The following is a 20,966-nucleotide window of genomic DNA, read 5'->3' as shown; positions in this document are numbered from 1 at the left end:
CATATAGAGTGAAAATACTCAAGACCTTTCCACGTCTAATTCTAATATTAATTATTTAACCTTTACTCGACTCAGTTTCCTCATTTTATAAAATCATGGAATTTGTTCCAATGGAATTAGAGCATATCTAAAATTTGAATTCTGTTAAAAGTTGAGCCAAAGTAATTTTAACTCATTTAAAGAAAAGTTTTATACATATTAATTTTGAAATACCAATTATACCACATACATACAACGTGTGAAGATATATTGCATATATCTCATGTTTAAACTAGAATTAGAAGTTATTGAGTAATTTAAAACCATTTAATTTCAACCAAGAGAAGAATATATTTTCCTTCAACTTTAGAATTCTAAACACTGAAGCCTGAGACGAAAAAGAAGAAAGAAAATTCTAATTTGTCCCTGAGTGATTTAAGTGGTTTTTAAAAGCATCTTTTGCTCATAGAAAATATTTTTCTATCCATTCCTTTTTTTCAATCCCTACCATGTCTTTTTCCAATACCACTTTAATTTAAATTTTGACTACCAACTTCGAATTGAGCAAAAGAAATAGATTTCCAAAATCAGTGGGCTGCTGTGAATCACTTTCAAAAAGAGAAGACAAACAAATGGATTACAGCTATCATTAGGCTCTGGAATTGAAATTACAAGCACTCTGAGGAGTAATTCTAGTATGTGGTCCAAGGATCCTGCTGCTCATGTCCATTAACATGGCACACCCTGCTGAATTATGAAAATATTCCTAAGATCTAACATTTTTACAAAACGATGCTGAAACCAAATCCCCAAAATACTCCCTTGATAAATACAGGTTCTATAAAACTCAGTATTTATATTGTAGTCTTAAGAAAACTTTAAGACATACAGATATATTTCACATATTAAAAGCGGTGAAGTGTCTGGTATTAAAATTAATGTGCAGAGCAACTGAAAACTCCATTAAATAGATCCTTATTTTAAATTCCATCACCAATAGACAATGACTCTGGTACTCCCACAGTAATAAAGCCCAGAGTTCTTTCTCTGCAACTCAAGAATGCAGACCTGGGGCAGGTGAAAGTTCCAGAAAGGTGGATTTCATCTTACTATAAGGAGGAAAAAATACATCATGAGATAAGAGTGTTTTCAGTGACTAAAAACATTTAAACAGAGAAGAGGTTCATGTTAGACCATTCTAGCAAAGGTTTCTGACCAGAGCGCCCCCACATTTCTTTCCCACATTTGGGCCATTATTTCTGTGTGTCAATAACCTTTGTAGTGGGCTTACAAAAAAATGTGAGACACAAAACAAATCTGTGTTAAATATACATTAAATATATATTCCATATTAAGCATTTCTTAAAAATGTGCCATGCTGTTCAAGAGTGTATCATAATCACAAGTAGCCCCTCACATTTGGAGTTTCCTAGGTCTCAAACACTCTTTTCCCATCCTCTTTCCCAGTAATATAACCTATCCTATAGGTTCTAGGTATGTACCACCTTTTCCAGAAATGAGTTTCTGCCCCTCTCCAATGTTGAAACAGATTGTGTTTTACCTATTTCCTTTGCTAGAACCATAGGCACCCATAGGCAGCAGTTGTGGTTATAATTAAATTGTACCCCCAAAATTAGTTCTGTAGAAACACCAGATCCAGAATGTTGATGCACTTTAAACAGATTATTTTTTGAGATAAATTTGGAGAACGCTGCATGATTCAGAGATTAAGCAAAGTCATTTATTAAAGGACATCACAGAGCCATGAAACTTTTATATTCTGTGAATTACTATTAAAAAGGTAAGTGGGTACAGAATTTCTCAAAATTGTTTTCCTTCAGACTCATTTTTTTTTTTTTCATGGAGCACCTTCTAAGACTAAAGTTTCTTCACATTTGTTTTAGAGAACACAGAATTATTTTATTCACCATACTCTTGACTGCACCTGGCACAAAGTAGACAGGTAGGAAAAACTAATTGTATCAGTTTTTAAAGTGTAAACTAACCGGCTTTCAGGTTTCTTGATAAATGCCACCCCAACTGCCCCTATTTTTTGAAAAGGGACTTGGTGATCATCCTCTTCGTTCTGATTACAGGAATTCCCTGATATACTTGGTCACTTAATTTCTGTGAGAATAATTCAGGGCTCAAGATATTACATCTACACGAGCAGTGGGTTTCATTTTTGGATAGCCATTGTTCAAAAAATTCTTTTTCACTGGGGCACCTGTGTGGCTCAGTTGGTTAAGCTTCTGACTTCAGCTCAGCTCATGGTCTTGTGGTTCCTGAGTTTGAACCCCACATCAGGCTCCTCATGGACAGCGTGGCGCCTGCTTGAAATTCTCTCTCCCTTTCTTTCTGCCCCTCCTCCACTTGTGTATCCTATCTCAAAATAAACTTTAAAAATTCCTTTTCATTGAATTTATAACTGAGCACCTCTAACTGCAGTGCATTGATTCAAGCTCTTCCTCTTCAAATGACTAAAAAAGTTTACACTCTCTTCTACCTAACACTTCATAGGCATTCCTTTTAGGTTTCTACCCTCTCAAGTGAACATCTTAGTTCCCTTATTCCTACTGCAGTGTGGTTTCCAGGTTTCTAAGTTCACAGCAAACTTGCTATAAAAATTTAGGTTGTTAACTCTGTGTTATTCTTCTAAAGCATACTTGAGGTCAAAATAAGACAGGATCTTAATGTTTTGGAAAGATGCCACGGCCTAATCCTGTGCTCTCTATTCCATTCATATTGTTCCTGTGGCCCAGAATGCTGTTCTTTCTTTCCTTCACCTCTACAAACAGCGTTTACCTTTTGAGATCAAGTCAACCCCATGGCATGCTCAACTACTTTAGCTGCCATTTCTTCCCTCCTGCTCTCAGACAAATCATTCAGGACTCATTGTCTACTATCACAATTTACCCTCCCAATTTTCTTTATTATTCGCCGATGTTCCATGTGTATTTTTCTTTATTCCCTAAGAAGTTATAAAGGTATGAGGGCAAGTACTTTACTTTTTATTTCTCCAGAGCACTTCATAAAAGGCTTACACACATGAAATCTATTGGTTAAATATTTGCCTGAAAATGTTGGTGCACATTGATATGCAGATTGCTATGGCTACCATCCTTACAAACCTCCCCTTGCTCCTTAATATTTAGAGGGCTAAGGTAAAGAGCACTGGGATCGACATAGTCAGGATGCAGTTTACTTTCTGACTGCCCAAGCTTTTTTCTTTGCTCTGAGGGAAAGGTGGTGTGCTGAAAAGGACACTTGCAGATTCTCTGGCCTGGTTTCCTGATAGGTCCCTCAAACGGGAGGCACTGGTAGGAATTTAAAAGGCAAAAGTGAGGAAAAAATCCTTCTGTTTTCAACTCTCAAAGTAGCAGAAAGTCAACTACCAAGAGGGTGTAGACTCCAGCATATGCAGGTACTCACAGCAGCAGGTGAGGAAGCTCCGTTTCGGAAGCAGTGCCTCAGCTTAACTGGGAGTGCTCTCTAGGACAGAGGCAGGGGCAGCTCCCTGATTCCATGTCATATCTACTCATCCCTTTCCCTGCCCATCTATCACTTTTGAAAACATTCCTCTGCCTTAAAAAACCTCTCTTTGAGGGGACACAAAGGGCCGTTAAACCGACGAAAATCCATCAAGGAAATACAAATTAAAACCATAATGAGATACCTTTCAATAATCACCCAAGCCATTTAGAAAGTACAGAAATAGGGGCTCCTGACGGACTCAGTTGATAAAGCGTGAGACTCTTCATCTTAGGGTTCTGAGTCTGAGCCCCACATTGGGTGCAGAGATTAGTGAAAAGATACAATAAAATTTTAGAAAGTAATAAAAACAGAAAATACAGAAAGGAAAGAGAAAATACCAAGTGTTGATGAGGATGGACAACAACCAGAATTCTCAGACACAGCTTCTGGAGCTGTAAACTTGGCACAAACTCTTTAGGAGCCTAGCTGGCTGTTTCTACTGAAAGTGAACTTAGGCCACCTCTATGGTCCCAGAGCTCCATTTCTCTAGGCATATGCTCATCATAAATATGTACAAATGTTTACCAAAAGACACAGAATAACATGTTCACAACATACTACTTGTGGTCGCTGAAACCTGGATATTACTCAAATCTTCAGTAACAACAGAAGGATACATTGGGGTATATTCACATAATAGGGATACTTAGAGCAATGATGATGGCTGTCTACAACTACATGCAACGATATGGATGAATTATACAAACAATGTTAAGTTAAAGTAGTCAGTCATGAAAGTACACATACTGTATTATCCCTTTTATATGAAATTACAGCAGACAAGACTAGCATATGCTGTAAGAAGTTAAGACAATGTACTACCTTTTGGGGAAGCAGGAGACAGCCTAATGGGGTGCCAGGTGATCTGTTTCTTTATCTGGATGCAAGGGACAGGGATATTCACTTGGTAAAAATCATTGAGGTTCACTCCTACAATATGTGCACTTTTCTGTATGTATATGTGTGTATACACACACACACACACACACACACACACACATATACAGAGAGAGAGAGAGAGAGAGAGAGAGAGAGAGAGAGAACTCAGTACAAACTTTAAAAAAGGTCCTGGTCTACTTCAGACCAGGGAATATCAGTGACTTTGTCACTGCATACCTAGGGTAATATACTGGAAAAAAATGAAACCAACTATTCTAAACATTTCTTTTAGCCATTAAAACAAACAAGCAAGCACTAAGCAAGTTTTCTCAGAACACCTAACTATAAAATAAAATAACTGAAAAACCTGCAGTAGTTTCTGTCTTCTTGACTTAATGCATATAGATGTAGGTTTCCTTGCTTTCCAAGTTAACACATGTAATTCTTATGTTCTATTTCAAAATAACTTTTATCATTTCCATAAAATAACTAAAAATTCCAGAACACACATGTTAAACATTTCTGCCAGAGGCACCTCGGTGGCTTAGTCGATTAAGTGTTGGACTTTGGCTTAGGTCATGATCTCATGGTTCATGAGTTCAAGCCTTGCATCGAGCTCTGTGCTGACAGCTCAGAGCCTGAAGTCAGCTTTAGATTCTGGGTCTCCCTCTCTCTTTGTCCCTCCCTCGCTCGCGCTCTCTCTCGAAATAAACATTAAAAACAACTTCTGCCAAATCCCATGAAGTGTTTCAAACCAGTAAGATATAATTCAGGTTTTAAAAATATGTAACAAACACCACTGGCATTTTCACATATTTTAAATACCCAACTTTATCTTCCAGATCATATTTAAACATTTTCATTCATAATCATTATTTTCATAAAAGTTGAGTCTTTAACCAGAATAAAACTTCCCTACTGCTAGACAAGGAAAGGAGTTATGAAATAAAAAACCTGAAGGGAGATACTTTGTTTTGTCTTTCATTATTAAATACAATTCAGAGGCTCACACTATTTAATGGAATTTCTTTTAAAACATACAGAAGTGAAAGGGAGGAGGAGATGGCAGCGTAGGAGGATGCTGGGCTCACCTTGTCCTGCTGATCGCTTGGATTCCACCCACACCTGCCTAAACAAGCCACAAAACCGCCAGAAGACGAGCAGAACGGACTCTCCGGAGCCAAGCATAGACAAGAGGCCCACGGAAGAGGGTAGGAAGGGCGGAGAGGCGGTGTGCGCTACACGGACTGGTGGGATGGGGCTGGTGTGGTGGAGGGGCAGCCCGCCCAGTAAGGCATAGCCCCTGCGTCTGGCTTGCAAAAGTGGAGGGGACAGACTGCGTGAGTTCTAACAGCCAGCAGGACTTAATATCTGGAATGTTAAAAGTCAACAATTCTACCCTCGGAGATCTGGGAGGGCGAGAGGACCCCGGGAGAGTTGATGAGCCCTGAAGACGGAGCTTAGCTCGGCGGGGAACAAAGGTGCTGGCCAGCGCCATCTCCCTCTCCCATCCCCCGGCCGAAATCCCAAAGGGAAACAGTTCCCCTCACCGAACTTGCTTGCACCATGCAAACACCCAACGCTGTGCTTCTGTGGATCCATCCCTCCCACGGGTCTGCTACCTCCCTCCAGGTGCTACAGGGCCCCTCCCGCAGGGGACCACTTACAGCAAAGAAGCTAAGCCTGCCCCGCCCACCCCTGTGCACGTTGCAGATCCACCCTGCCTAATACGCCAGATCCCATCAAAGCAGCACAAACCTGGCAGTGTGCAAGTAGCCCAGAGAGGGCCCACACCAGTTCACAATGAGTCCTGCCCCTGGGAGAGGGGAACGTAAGGTGCACACCAGTCTGACTCTGGCCCAAGCGGTGGACTGGGGACAGACATTGGGTCTGACTGCGGCCCTGCCCACCAACACAAGTTACTCCAGACAACACAGGGGAAGTGCCCTGCAGTTGGGCGCCACCCCAGGGACTATCCAAAATGATGAAACGGAAGAATTCTCCTCAAAAGAAATCCCAGGAAGTAGCGACAGCTAACGAATTGATCAAACATGATTTAAGCAATAAAACAGAACAAGGATTTAGAATAATAGTCATAAAATTAATCCCTGGGCTTGAAAAAAGCATAGAGGACAGCAAAGAATCTATTACTACAGAGATCAAGGGACTAAGAAATAGTCATGAGGAGCTAAAAAATGCTATAAATAAGGTGTAAAATAAAATGGAGGTGGCAATAGCACGGATTGAAGAGGCAGAGGAGAGAATAGGTGAATTAGAAGATAAAATTATTGAAAAAGAGGAAGCTGAGAAAAAGAGAGAGAGAAAAATCCAGGAGTATGAGGGGAGAATTAGAGAACTAAGTGAGGCAATCAAACAGAACAATATCCGCATAACAGGAATTTCAGAAGAGGAAGAGAGAGAGAAAGGGGCTGAAAGTGTACTTGAACAAATCATAGCTGAGAACTTTCCTGATGTGGGGAAGGAAAAAGGCATTGAAATCCAAGAGGCACAGAGACTCAATTCAGATGTAACTTCAATTGATCTTCTGCACTACATATCATAGTGAAACTGGCAAGTACAAGGATAGGGAGAAAATTCTGAAAGCAGCTAGGGATAAACATGCTCCAACATATAAAGGGAGACCGATAAGACTGATGACAGATCTATCTACTGAAACCTGGCAGGCCAGAAAGGAATGGCAGGAATACTTCAATGTAATAATGAACAGAAAAAATATGCAGCCAAGAATCCTTTCTCCAGCAAGTCTCTCACTCAGAATAGAAGGACAGATAAAGGTCTTCCCAAACAAAAACTGAAGGAATTCATCACCACTAAACCAGCCCTACAAGAGATCCTAAGGGGATTCAGTGAGTAAAATGTTGCAAGGACCACAAAGTACCAGAGACATCATTACAAGCATGAAAACTACAGACATCACAATGAATCTAAACCCATATCTTTCAATAACAACACCGAATATAAATGGACTAAATGCTCCAACCAACAGACATAGGGTATCAGAATGGATTAAAAAAAGAAAAAACACAAGACCCATCTGTTTGCTGTCTACAAGAGACTCATTTTAGACCTGAGGACACCTTCAGATTGAAAGTGAAGGGATGGAGAACTATCTATCATGCTACTGGAAGTCAAAAGAAAGCTGGAGTAGCCATACATTTATCAGACAAACTACACTTTAAATTAAAGGGGGTAACAAGAGATGAAGAAGGGCATTATATAATAATTACAGAGTCTATCCATCAGGAAGAGCTAACAATTGTTAAGTGTCTATGCGCCAAATTTGGGAGCCCCCAAATATATAAAACAATTAATCACAAACATATGCAACCTTATTGATAAGAATGCAGTAATTGCAGGGGACTTTAATACCCCACTTACAACAATGGATAGGTCATCTAGACACAGGATCAATAAAGAAACAAGGGCCCTGAATGATACATTGGATCAGATGGACTTGACAGATATATTTAGAACTCTGCATCCCAAAGCAACAGAATATACTTTCTTCTCAAGTGTACATGGAACATTCTCCAAGATAGATCACATACTGGGTCACCAAACAGACCTTAATAAGTATACAAGAATTGAGATCATACCATGCACACTTTTAGACCACAATGCTATGAAACGTGAAATCAACCACAGGAAAAAGTCTGGAAAACCTCCAAAGGCACGGAGGTTAAAGAACACCCTACTAAAGAATGAATGGATCAACCAGGCAATTAGAGAAGAAATTAAAAAATACATGGAAATAAATGAAAACGAAAATACAGCAATCAAACGCTTTGGGATGCAGCGAAGACAGTCCTGAGAGGAAAATACATGTCAATCCAGGCCTATCTCAAGAAACAAGAAAAATCCCAAATACAAAATCTAACAGCACACCTAAAGGAAATAGAAGCAGAACAGCAAAGACACCCGGAACCCAGCAGAAGAAGAGAAATAATAAAGATCAGAGCAGAAATAAACAACATAGAACCAAAAAAATCCTGTAGAGCAGATCAATGAAACCAAGAGTTGGTTTTTTGAAAAAAACAAACAAGATTGATAAACCTCTAGCCAGGCTTCTCAAAAAGAAAAGGGAGATGACCCAAATAGATAAAATCATGAATGAAAATGGAATGATTACAACCAATCCCTCAGAAGTACAAACAATTAGCAGGGAATGCTATGAAAAACTATATGCCAACAAACTGGACAACCTGGAAGAAATGGACAAATTTCTCAGCACCCACACACATCCAAAACTCAAACAGAAAGAAAAGGAAAACTTGAACAGACCCATAACCAGCGAAGAAATTGAATCAGTTATCAAACATCTCCCAACAACTAAGAGTCCAGGACCAGATGGCTTCCCTGGGGAATTCTACCAGACATTTAAAGCAGAGATAATACCTATCCTTCTCAAGCTGTTCCAAAAAATAGAAAGGGAAGGAAAACTTCCAGACTCATTCTATGAAGCCAGCATTTCTTTGATTCCTAAACCAGACAGACTCCCAGCAAAAACAGACAACTACAGGCCAATATCCCTGATGAATATGGATGCAAAACTTCTCAATAAGATACTAGCAAATCGAATTCAACAGCATATAAAGTGAATTTTCCCCATGATCAAGTGGGATTCATTCCTGGGCTACAGGGCTCGTTCAACATTCGCAAATCAATCAATGTGATACATCACCTTAATAAAAGAAAAGATAAGAACCATATGATCCTGTCAATCCATGCAGAAAAAGCATATGACAAAATTCAGCACGCTTTCATAATAAAAACCCTCAAGACAGTTGGGATAGAAGGAACATAGTTAAACATCCTAAAAGCCATTTATGAAAAGCCCACAGCTAATATCATCCTCAGTGGGGAAAAACTGAGAGCTTTCCCCCTGAGATTAGGAACATGACAGGGATGTCCACTCTGACTGCTGTTGTTTAACACAGTGTTGGAAGTTCTAGTGAAAGGGCGGGCCTACACCAGCCGACTCCATCTTGTTCTGTGTCCTTCACCTTGACCACACCACCTCCCCTTGAGCCACCCCCTCCCCCACCTGCCTAACAGAACTCGGACCTCACCAACTGCCCTTAGGGGAGTTGGTGCTCCCCTTGAGCAACCCCCTTCCCCACCTGCCCAACAGAACTCAGACCCTTCCCCAGCCAATCGGCTGAGGCCATAGCTATTACCTCACCAACTGCCCCTAGGCCCCAATAAAACCTTTGGGCTTTGGAAACTCGCTCTCTCTCTCCCCGGTATCTCACCGCTGCGTCGGTGCAGGTAGGGGATTGAGCTTGAGCTAGCTCAAATAAAGGCTCTTTTGCTTTTACATCGGACTCGGCTCCCTGGCGGTATTTGGGGATCACGAATTCTGGGCATAACATTTGGGGGCTCGTCTGGGATCCCCAAGACCCCCGAGGGACCCCCGACCCGGAGAGCCTGACTGGCCACGGTTAGTGTCTGTCTGTTCTGTCTTTTCTGTGTGAGCTCATTTAATTCTGGTAGTGCCCGACGCGGTCTAAGTGGACGCACTGGAGGACCACGGGCTGGGAGTTTTGGAAGACGTTCCGATTCTCCCTTCTGGAGGGACGTGGAATCCCCTCATTGGTTTTGGAGGGACGTGGAATCCCCTCATCTGTTTTGGAGGGACATGATTTCCCCTCATCGGTTTTGGAGGGACGTGGAATCCCCTCATTGGTTTTGGAGGGACGTGGAATCGCCTCATCTGTTTTGGAGGGACCTGGAATCCCCTCATCGGTTTTGGAGGGACATGGAATCCCCTCATCGGTTTTGGAGGGACGTGGAATCCCCTCATCGGTTTTGGAGGGACGTGGAATCCCCTCAAAGGTCTAAGCTAGCTTTCAATTTTGCTTCCATGGAGTTGGAAGACTTTCTAGGGGCCCTCTGTTTGTCTGTTTTTGTGTTTCTCTGTTTTGCTCTGTGGACTTACTGGACGGACGTAATGGGACTCAGACTACTCCTCTAAGTATTATGATTGATCACTTTAAGGATGTGAGGGGAAGAGCTAACAACCTCAGTGTGGAAGTCCGAGAGGGTCGGTGGCAGTTTTTTTGTTCTAGCGTGTGGCCAACTTTCAATGTCGGACGGCCACCAGAGGGGACCTTCGACCTCCCTACCATCCACCGAGTCAGGAGTATCATCTCTCAGCCTAAGACGGGCCATCTTGATCAGCTCCCTTACATTATCACTTGGTAGGACCTTATAGAAGACCCAGCCTCTTGGCTTAAGCCCTTCCTAGCCCCACTCCCTCCAGAGCCAAAACCCATTCTTGCTTTGCAGGGGACAAAGAAGAAGAAAAGTCTTACCCACCTTCAGCACCCCTCTACCCTGTCTTACAGGGGGGTACTGAAGAAGAATTAATTTTTCCTTCCCCGTATAACCCTTCTAGGATGCCGGAAGAACACCATCCTCCCCCTCCGGGGGAGGCAGACCCTGTTCCGAGAGCAGGAGGCAGAAACGCTCCAGTGGGAAGCCCGCCCTTTACCAGACAAAGGGCTCAGAGGGAGCAATCCGCCTCCGCCGCCGCCGACTCCACTGTTCTGCCCCTGCGAGCCACCGGACCCCCAGACGCAGAGGGGAATCAGCCCCATCACTATTGGCCTTTCGCCACTAGTGACCTCTACAATTGGAAAGCTCAGAATCCTAAGTTTTCCGAGCAACCGGCAGGGCTTATTGATTTATTAGACTCTGTTCTTTTTACCCATCAGCCCACGTGGGACGATTGCCAGAAGCTTTTGCAGGTCCTGTTCACGACTGAAGAAAGAGAAAGAATCCTCAATGGGGCCCGAAAACTAGTTCCGGGCGCAGACGGGAATCCCACCACCAACCAGGCTCAGATAGATGCCTCCTTCCCCTTAACTCGGCCCCAGTGGGATTTCAACACGGCAGAAGGTAAGGAGAGGCTCCGGGTCTACCTCCAGACTCTAATGGGGAGGGTCTCCGAATGGCTGCTAGAAAGCCAACCAATTTGGCCAAAGTAGGAAATGTACAACAGGGAAAAGATGAATCTCCGGCTGCCTTTTTAGAACGGATCATGGAGGCATTCTGTACCTATACCCCCAGGGATCCAGAGGCTCCGGAAAGCAAGGCAGCTGTTATCATGGCCTTTGTAAACCAATCGGCCATAGACATTAGGAGAAAATTACAGAAAATAGGTAGACTAGGAGAAAAAAGTCTGCAGGACTTACCGGTGGTAGCCAAAAAGGTATATAATAACCGGGAGCCTCCTGAGGACAAGCAGGCTCGTGCCATGGCGGCTGCCAGCAGTAAGCAGACTCGAGACCTGGCCAGAATACTACTAGCTACCACTGCTGACTCCCCCGAGGAACGAGACCGCCGTCTCCGGCAGCTGGCAGACAATGCAAGAAAAGGTAAAGGAACCACCAAGGTGGGGAAGCAGAGGCTGCAGAAGGATCAGTGCGCATACTGCAAGCAGATAGGGCATTCGGCCCGAGATTGTCCAAAAAGTGCTGGCGGGAAGGGAAGCAAGACTGATCCAGTAAAAGTCCTAGAGCTAGATGAACTAAGTGATTAGGGGAGTCGGGGTTCGGACCCTCTCCCCGAACCCAGGGTAACTCTTAAAGTGGAGGGGACCCCTGTTGACTTCCTTGTCGACACCGGAGCACAACATTCGGTCCTCCGCACCCCACAAGGAAAACTAGCTAGCAAGAAGTCCTGGGTACAAGGGGCAACTGGTATCAGCCAGTATTCATGGACTACCCGAAGAACAGTAGATTTGGGAACGGGCCGGGTATCCCACTCCTTTATGGTAATACCAGAATGCCCCTACCCGCTGTTAGGACAGGACTTACTGACCAAGATTGGAGCTCAGATAACTTTCAGACAAGGGGGGCCTCAGGTCACCGATGGCAAGGGCCACCCCATCCAGGTCCTGACCATGAAACTGGAGGATGAATACCTCCTCCACCAGGAGGCGCTCCCGAGAGAGGATAATATAGACAGATGGCTACAAGAATTCCCCTCGGTTTGGGCAGAGACAGGGGGGATGGGACTAGCTGCTCACAGGACCCCGGTCCTGGTAGAGGTCAAGCCAGGACAGAGTCCGGTAAGGATCAAATAATACCCCATGTCTCAGGAGGCCCAGAAGGGGATCCAGACACACATCCGGAGACTACGAAGCCTAGGGGTACTAGTTCCTTGCCAGTCTGCCTGGAACACACCCCTACTGCCGGTCAAAAAGCCTCACACAAATGACTACCGACCGGTACAAGACCTCTGGGAAGTAAATAAGAGGGTCGCGGACATACACCCAACTGTTCCCAACCCATATACTCTCTTGAGCTCCTTGGCGCCCTCCAGGGTCTGGTATACTGTACTAGATTTAAAGGATGCCTTCTTCAGTCTGCCGCTGGCACCCCAGACCCAACCCTTGTTCGCCTTCGAGTGGCATGATCCGGAGGAGGGCTACAGTGGGCAGCTCACCTGGACACGGCTACCTCAGGGATTCAAAAATTCACCCACCATCTTCGACGAGGCACTACACGAGGGCCTGGGTGAGTACAGAAGGGAGCACCCTGGCCTCACCCTTCTACAGTACGTAGATGACATCCTGATTGCTGCCGACACGGCCAAAGACTGCGAGCGAGGGACCCAGGACCTGCTGGCTACTCTGGGGGCCTTAGGGTACCGGGCATCCACGAAGAAGGCTCAGATATGCAGGGAGAGGGTAAGTTACCTGGGATATATCCTGGAGGGCGGACAGCGGCGGTTATCAGATGCCAGAAAAGAAACTGTCCTAAAGATCCCTACTCCTACCTCCCGAAGAGAAGTGAGGGAATTCCTAGGATCAGCCAGCTACTGCCGCCTCTGGGTTCCAGGTTTTGCTGAGATTGCCAGGCCCCTATATGAAGCTACCAAACAGGGGAAAACATTTAAATGGACTGAAAAAGAAAAAATTGCCTTTAATCAGTTAAAAAAGGCCCTCCTAAGTGCCCCAGCCCTGGGCTTACCAGACATTACGAAACCCTTCCACCTCTTTGTAGACGAACATAAGGGAATAGCAAAAGGGGTTCTAACTCAAGCCTTAGGCCCCTGGAACCGCCCAGTGGCTTACCTGTCTAAGAAACTAGATCCAGTGGCTGCCGGCTGGCCGCCATGCCTAAGAATTATTGCGGCGACAGCACTCCTAGTAAAGGATGCAGACAAGCTGACCCTAGGACAGGAGATCTGGATCACGACCCCACACACCATTGAAGGGGTCCTGAAACAGCCTCCGGATAGATGGATGAGCAATACACATATGACTCATTACCAGAGCCTCCTACTCAACCCTCCACGAGTGCAGTTCCACCCCAGTCCAGCCCTCAATCCTGCAACCCTGCTGCCCGACCCTGACCTAGGTACTCCATTACATGACTGTGTGGGAATTCTGGAACAAGTACATGGATTCCAGACGGACCTGACCGACCGGCCCCTCCCCGATGCTGAGACTACTTGGTTCACTGATGGCAGCAGCTGTGTGCGAGACGGACACAGGTATGCGGGTGCAGCGGTGGTCACCGAAACGGACACCGTATGGGCGGAGGCTCTACCCTCCGGAACGTCAGCCCAGCGAGCAGAGCTCATAGCTCTCCCCAAGGCGCTGATGCTGGGAGCTGGAAAACGGCTTAACATCTACACAGACAGCTGTTATGCGTTTGCCACAGCTCATATTCATGGGGCAATTTATCAGGAGAGGGGGTTACTGACAGCAGAAGGACGGACTATAAAAAATAAGCAGGAGATACTTAACCTGCTTACGGCCTTATGGCTTCCTGCCAAGCTAGCCATTATCCACTGCCAAGGGCACCAAAAAGCTGATAACCCAGTAGCTACAGGTAATCGAAAGGCTGACCAGGCAGCCAAGGCAGTCGCCCTTACTTCAGTCCCCACCATGACCATACAACTACCGGACCCGGGAGACCCAGTTTTACCAGACCAGCCCAAATACTCCCAGGAGGAGTTACAGCGGATCAAGAAACTCCCCATGGCCCAGGAGATAAAGGGATGGTGGTATACACCTAACAAGGAGCTCGTGCTGCCAGACCGGCTCGGAGTCTCAATATTAGAGCACATGCATCGGTCTACTCACATGGGGGCCCGAAAATTAAAAGACTTAATCCGACATGCCGGAATCAAGATTCACCAACAGGACACCAAAATACAGCAAGTTGTATCTGCCTGCAAGACCTGCCAACTCACCAACGCGAGAGCCACATCGAATAAAAAAGGAACCAGGCTCAGAGGCACCAGACCGGGAGCCCAATGGGAAGTCGACTTCACTGAAGTCAAACCAGGAAAGTGTGGTTATAAATATCTTTTAGTATTTTCAGACACCTTCTCTGGCTGGGTGGAGGCATACCCAACCAAGCATGAAACGGCTCAGACGGTGGCTAAGAAGCTACTAGAAGACATTTTACCCAGGTATGGTTTTCCTGCCATGGTAGGATCAGACAATGGACCAGCTTTTATCTCACAGATAACACAGGCAGTAGCCAAGGCGGTGGGGGCAAACTGGAAATTACATTGTGCTTATAGGCCCCAGAGCTCAGGACAGGTAGAAAGAATGAATAGAACCCTAAAAGAGACCCTTACCAAATTAACCATGGAGACTGGCGGGGACTGGGTGACTCTCCTACCGTACGCCCTTTACCGGGTTAGAAACACTCCTTACACTCTGAGTTTTACTCCCTACGAGATCATGTTTGGCAGGCCACCCCCTGTTATTCCCAGCCTTCGAGCTGAACTTATTGCTGAGTTTAAAGATCAAGAACTTTTTCTTTCCTTGAGAGGGCTCCAGAAGGCGCACAAGGACATTTGGCCGCGCCTCCATCCCATCTACAAGGCTGGCCCGACCCCAACACCTCATCAGTACAGGCCGGGAGACTGGGTCTACATCAAGAGGCACCACCGAGAGACCCTCGAGCCGCGCTGGAAGGGACCCTACATCGTGGTGTTAACCCCCACCGCTCTCAAAGTAGACGGCATTGCGACCTGGGTCCATCACACCCACGTTCGGCCAGCAGACCCCTCCTCGATCCGGAAGGACTTCGTCACGCGATGGGCCATCAGTCGGGACCAACACAACCCGCTCAAGCTCAAGGTACAGCGCATTCAACCCACCTAATATTGATAACTCTGTTAACTCTGCTTGTCATTGCTCATGCTGCCGGGAGTCCCCACGCCCCCCCAAACATCACCTGGCAGATCATAGACACCAGCTTGGGGACAATACTTAATCAGACCTCCCAGAGCCACCCCAGGGACACTTGCTTCCCAGAACTTTGCGTAAACCTCCAACTCTGTTCCCCTTGTCACCATAAATGCATGCAGCCAGTCCCATGATTGGGTCCGTAAGCTACATGACAAGGGGGGAATGAAAGGGCGGGCCTACGCGAGCCGACTCCATCTTGTTCTGTGTCCTTCACCTTGACCACACCTCCTCCCCTTGAGCCACCCCCTCCCCCACCTGCCTAACAGAACTTGGACCTCACCAACTGCCCTTAGGGGAGTTGGTGCTCCCCTTGAGCAACCCCCTCCCCCACCTGCCCAACAGAACTCGGACCCTTCCCCCGCCAATCGGCTGAGGCCATAGCTATTACCTCACCAACTGCCCCTAGGCCCCAATAAAACCTTTGGGCTTTGGAAACTCGCTCTCTCTCTCCCCGGTATCTCACCGCTGCGTCAGTGCAGGTAGGGGATTGAGCTCGAGCTAGCTCGAATAAAGGCTCTTTTGCTTTTACATCGGACTCGGCTCCCTGGCGGTATTTGGGGATCACGAATTCTGGGCATAACACTAGCATCAGCAGTCAGACACCAAAAGGAAATCAAAGGCATCAAAATTGGCAAGGATGAAGTCAAGCTTTCCCTTTCTGCAGATGACATGATATTATACGTGGAAAACCCAACAGACTCCACCAAAAGTCTGCTAGAACTGATACATGAATTCAGCAAAGTCGCAGGATACAAAACCAATGTATAAAAATCAATTGCATTCTTATACACTAATAATGAGGCAACAGAAAGACAAATGGAGAAACTGATCCCATTCACAATTGCACCTAGAAGCATAAAATACCTAGGAATAAACCTAACCAAAGATGTAAAAGATCTGTATGCTGAAAAGTATAGAAAGCTTATGAAGGAAATTGAAGAAGATATAAAGAAAAGGAAAAACAATCCGTGCTAATGGATTGGAAGAATAAATATTGTTAAAATTTTTTTAAAGTAAACTCAACACCCGATGTGGGGCTTGAACCCAGGAACCCAAAATCAAGATCGCATGATCTGCTAGATGAGCCAGCCTGGTGCCCCCATGACACTGACTTTGTATTCGGCTATGAATTAGCGATTTCTTGGCAATATGAATTAGTCACCTGTGGGTCTTGAACCTTCAACTCTGTGGCAACAATAGACACACACTGCACGTTTCTGCTCAGAAAAGGATCATCAAACTCGGTCCACATGTAGTCACCAAACAAAATGTTATGTCTGTTGATCAGCTTTCTAACGCTCAGCTTAGTATGTTCTTTTTTGGCAGGGCTGGAAACACAAGACACAGAGGTCAGGATGGTAACAAGTGCCTTCTACAAAGTCAGACCTTTCAGAGCACAGCCGTGGGCTCGCCTGGGGGGTCAGCCCCAAGCCAAGCCCTGCTCCCCATACGCCAAGAGGCCACAGCAACAGCTCCTGCCACCCGCGGCTGCCCCAACGGAAGATCAGCCGGGACACACAGGCCTGGCGCGTGCCGCGAGCTCTCGCTAGTGCTGCTACTGTTAGGAACCAAGGCGCAAAGTTCCCACAGCCGTGGGGTTGCAGCTCGAGTCCGCATTTTAACAAAAGCCCGAGGCCTCTGATTCACGTGGGAAAACTCTGACACTTTCCGACTGGCCTTCAAGGCTTCCAGGACGCTGACCGTTTCTGGACCATACCTGCCTCCGCCCCACCTCCCACACTGCCCCAGCCGGCCTCCCCCTCGGCCTCGCCCTCTGCGTCAGGCAGGCCCGGGAGGGTCCACCGTCCCGGGCGTCTGCCCCACACAAGCCACACCCAGACCCCTCTGAAAACTGCGGACCACGGGGGTTCGCCTGGGGTCCTGAGACGTCAGGTGGTGGGCAGCCAGGGTGACCGAACAGCCCGACAAACGCCAGCTCTGAGGATAACTGGCACACACGCCCCTTCATCCCAGGGCCGTCAGGCTCCGCTTGGGTGCGGTGCCCAGGCTCACCTGTGCTCCTCTGGTGCACCTCCAAGTGGACATTCGGCGCCTCGGCAACGCAGGGCGGCGCTTGTTTAAGGTCGCCCACGGCCTCATCCATGGCGCCGCCTGGAGCAGTGGGGACCCGGCCGGAGCGTGGCCGCCTCGCCGCCTGGCGCCGCTGCATCACCCCGCGCCTCCGCAGCTGCCTTGCCGCCGCCTGGCGCCAACTTCGCCTCGCGCCGCCGCCTCGCCTCACGTGGTCGCCGCGACAGCTCGTGCTGCTCCCGCCTCGAGCTGCCCTTGCCTCGCGCGCCGCCGCAGACGCCACCGACGCCCGCAGCTCCCTCGCACCGCCCCGCCCTCGCAACTTCCCTGAAGCCTCCGCCGCCGCCGCCAACACCGCCTGGCGCCGCCAACGCCGCCGCCGCCCCCTCACGCCGCCCCCACCTCACGCCGCCCCCACCTCGAGCAGCCGCTGACGCCGCTGACTCCACAGCCTCGCGCCGCAAGTGAAACAGGATGATGTGATAAGGCTGGAGACGAGGTGCAATTTTGATTTAGATTAGAGCATCAGGGATTACAATGGAATTACATTATCTGAACTGGAACTTAAGTGATGGGATAGTTGCAGATTTGTGAAAAGTCTGGGAGCTAGTGGCGACGGTATTGGTTGATTTTATGTGTTAACTGAGCTATAGAATGCAAACAGCTGGGAAAACATTATATCTGGGTGGTCAGTGAGGGTATTTGTGGAAGAGATTAGCATTTCATTCAGGAGACTGAATAAAGACGTGTGCCCTCACCAATGTGAGTAGACCTCATCCAATCTGTTGAGGGCCTGAATAGAACCAAAAGACAAAGGAAGGGCAAATTCACTCTTTCTCTTGAGCTTGGATATTCATCTTTTCCTGTGTTCAAATATCAGAGCCCCTGGTACAAGGGCCTTTGGACATGGATTGAATTATACCAATTTGTGGAGGGAAGATTATGGGACTTTTAGATCTCTGCAACTGCATGAGTCAATTCCTATAGTAAATCTCCCTCCCTTCCTTATCTTTCTAATCTGTGTGTCTACATCCTGTTAGTTCTCTTTTTCTAGAGAACCCTGGCTAATACAGGGATGATTTCAAGTAGAACAGCCTTACCAATCATTTACTACCTCCGTCTGTGTGTGTGTGTGTGTGTGTGTGTGTGTGTGTGTGTGTGTGTCTAAATTCCAATCTCAGAGAAAGCTTGATGCTACTCAAACATGAATAGGGTTCATACCTTAACACTTATTCCCCTTTGCCTTCCTCTACTTCTTTTCAGAAAAAAAAAGACAAAAATCAATAACAACAAAAGGAAAACAACTTCTCTTTTAAGATCCAAGTTAGTTAACTACTTGCCTTTTTCTCACCTTACAAAAAGTCACTTTCCCTTCTGTCTTTTCAGAATGTTTTACCACATCATATCGTGTTGTTGGTATTTGTGTGTTCTTTTGTTGTTGTTGTTTAATTTTATCACTAAATGGTAATACATTTGTTTTTCTGTTTTTTGGTTTTGTGGGTTTTTGTTTTGTTTTGAGGGGGGGTGCTTGTGCCCACCTCAAGTTTTTGGCACATAATAAACTAAAAACAAACTAACAAAAGTGTTTCTTTAATGTAGTTTTGAATCCAAAACCCATTTTCTTTTAACGTTACGAGATTGCTGTTTGACAGTAAACATTTGACCATATGTTGTTTTTGGGTCTTTATCAGCCCACCAGAGTGACATGATGGGGAAAAAACCCTGATAATTCACCTGGGACAATTTTAGAACTTGAAAGAAAGTTTAATGGATTGACTATATTTTTTAGTCAGTGATGAAAAACAACCCCCGAATGAGAGGATTGATATTTGTTGTAGGAGATTTGCAGCTTTTCTTTTTTTTCAACGTTTTTTTTTTTTTTTTTTTTTTTTTAATTTATTTTTGGGACAGAGAGAGACAGAGCATGAACGGGGGAGGGGCAGAGAGAGAGGGAGACACAGAATCGGAAACAGGCTCCAGGCTCCGAGCCATCAGCCCAGAGCCTGACTCGGGGCTCAAACTCGCGGACCACGAGATCGTGACCTGGCTGAAGTCGGACGCTCGACCGACTGCGCCACCCAGGCGCCCCGATTTGCAGCTTTTCTAACACATTCTCCCAACTAATCCCCTCCTGTTAAGTGGAAATGTGTTTTCAGTGTCCTGTTATCTGAAGAACTACTCCTAGTGATTCTTTGGTAATTATAGGTTAGCTTGTCTATTAAGAACTGTGAACTAAAAATAACAAGTTGTGATAAAGCCTTAAGTGTGCATTCTCATACAAGAAAAAAAAAGAGGGGAGGAAACATACTTTCTTCCCTTTGTTTTCATAAAACTCTTGCATCCTAGTTTTTCTCCTGTCTCTCTTCATCTGATTTTTAATTTTTAAAATGTATTTTGTTTAACTGCTTTGGGTTCTCTTCTTATTTAACTATGCTTCTCACCTCAAGTTCAAAGTTTATTTGATTATTTTCTCTCTAAATTATTGCTACTGAATACTGTATTGTTATTTTCGTTTACAAATCAGAGGAGTGATGACAGGAACAACTGAGTTGTTTCTAAAGAAACAGCTCAGAGTTTCTAAAGAAATCCCCATAATTGTCAATTGATAATACTTGTATTTTTGTGAATCTACTGTCTGCACAATAATGTTTTGAAAATATCTGTCTGGATTTTAATTTTTTTTAATGTTTATTTTTTTGAGAGGGAGAGGGACAGAGTGTGAGTGGGGGAGGGGCAGTGAAAGAGGGAGACACAGAATCCAAAGCAGGCTCCAGGCTCTGATCTGTCAGTACAAAGCCTGATGTGGGGTTGAACCCAGGAACCGCGAGATTATGACCTGAGCTGAAGTCAGACACTTAACGGACTGAGCCGCCCAGACATCCCTGGATTTTAATGTTTTATGTCATCCACCTCATTGACAAACTAAGGTTAGTTTCCTGACTGCTCTGTAATGATGTAGTGCTGATACTTCATCCTTGTGATCACTTTTTATTTCCTTTAATTTCACCCTTTTATAAAAGTGCTGTTTATCAATCCTAAAATTTCGAATTCTACTTTTTGAAACATTTTCTCAGCCTTCATCAGTATCTACATTCTTCCCATTGTACCATTAGGGGAGTTGACCACATACAGTTATTATCATATCTCATTGTATGTTGTTAGAGATTTTAAAATATTTGTAAATAATAATGGACATTTCTCAAAAGAAGTAACCATTCTAACTTGAAATTCTTATTACCTAATGCATTGTATATAACAGGTTATACAATAAAGCTTTGTGGCAAATTGATTTTCAGGAGAA

The 20,966-nt window shown here is 45.5% G+C and overlaps 1 protein-coding gene across 7 annotated transcripts in view; it reads right to left on the bottom strand.

Moving 5' to 3' along the window:
- Positions 1-17,770, bottom strand: part of LOC144615671 (uncharacterized) — a 66,259-nt gene extending 48,489 nt beyond the window's left edge. For 4 of the 7 annotated variants that reach the window (XM_078442665.2, XM_078442671.2, XM_078442667.2 and 1 more), the window contains exon 1: positions 16,797-16,963. The gene's annotated coding sequence lies outside the window, so the exon portion shown is untranslated. Of the gene's footprint in view, positions 1-16,796; positions 16,964-17,647 lie in introns of those variants that run through there. The other 3 variants (XM_078442668.2, XM_078442670.2, XM_078442666.2) reach the window with 2 other exon arrangements.
- Positions 17,771-20,966: the final 3,196 nt, after the last annotated feature.

This window comes from Panthera onca, chromosome A2 (genome assembly GCF_046562875.1).
Source record: "Panthera onca isolate mPanOnc1 chromosome A2, mPanOnc1 haplotype 2, whole genome shotgun sequence".
Taxonomy (NCBI): Eukaryota; Metazoa; Chordata; class Mammalia; order Carnivora; family Felidae; genus Panthera; species Panthera onca.
Note: the sequence above shows the minus strand (reverse complement) of the source record. Positions and strands in the feature narration are given on the sequence as shown.